The following is a 468-nucleotide window of genomic DNA, read 5'->3' on the forward strand; positions in this document are numbered from 1 at the left end:
CGTGATGTTCTCGTTAATGAATGGACTGTAACCAACCTAGAGCACAGGCAGGTCAGCGCAGCGAAGCCTCACTGTGCCTGCGCTAGCCCTCCCGCGGGGGGTGGGTCAGTGCGGGCTCCCATCCGAAACACACGGCGCTGACGCTTCATCACCACCCCCCAAAGAGCGAGTGTTTCCTGTTTGGCACCATTTTTATTCAGGATGGCTGAAGTGATGCGCGCTGGCGCTGGTGTGAAGCCAGTTGATGGGGCTGCTGAGGGTTTCCACACCAGGCAAAAGTCAAAGTTCCTTTTGTCCTTCCTGGAAGGTCTCTCGCAGACACCGTCACACACCGGTTCGCTTCCGGGCTCTGCGCGTGTTTGCACATAGTTATGGGGATGCTTTAGCTGTTTTTGCTATGATGAAGTGCTGGAGGCAGGTGACGGCAGAGAAAGCCCCGCGCCGGCTCCCCCGCCGGGGGGGGGGGGG

The sequence above is a fragment of the Buceros rhinoceros genome, unplaced genomic scaffold (assembly GCF_000710305.1).
Source record: "Buceros rhinoceros silvestris isolate BGI_N320 unplaced genomic scaffold, ASM71030v1 scaffold27050, whole genome shotgun sequence".
NCBI lineage: Eukaryota > Metazoa > Chordata > Aves > Bucerotiformes > Bucerotidae > Buceros > Buceros rhinoceros.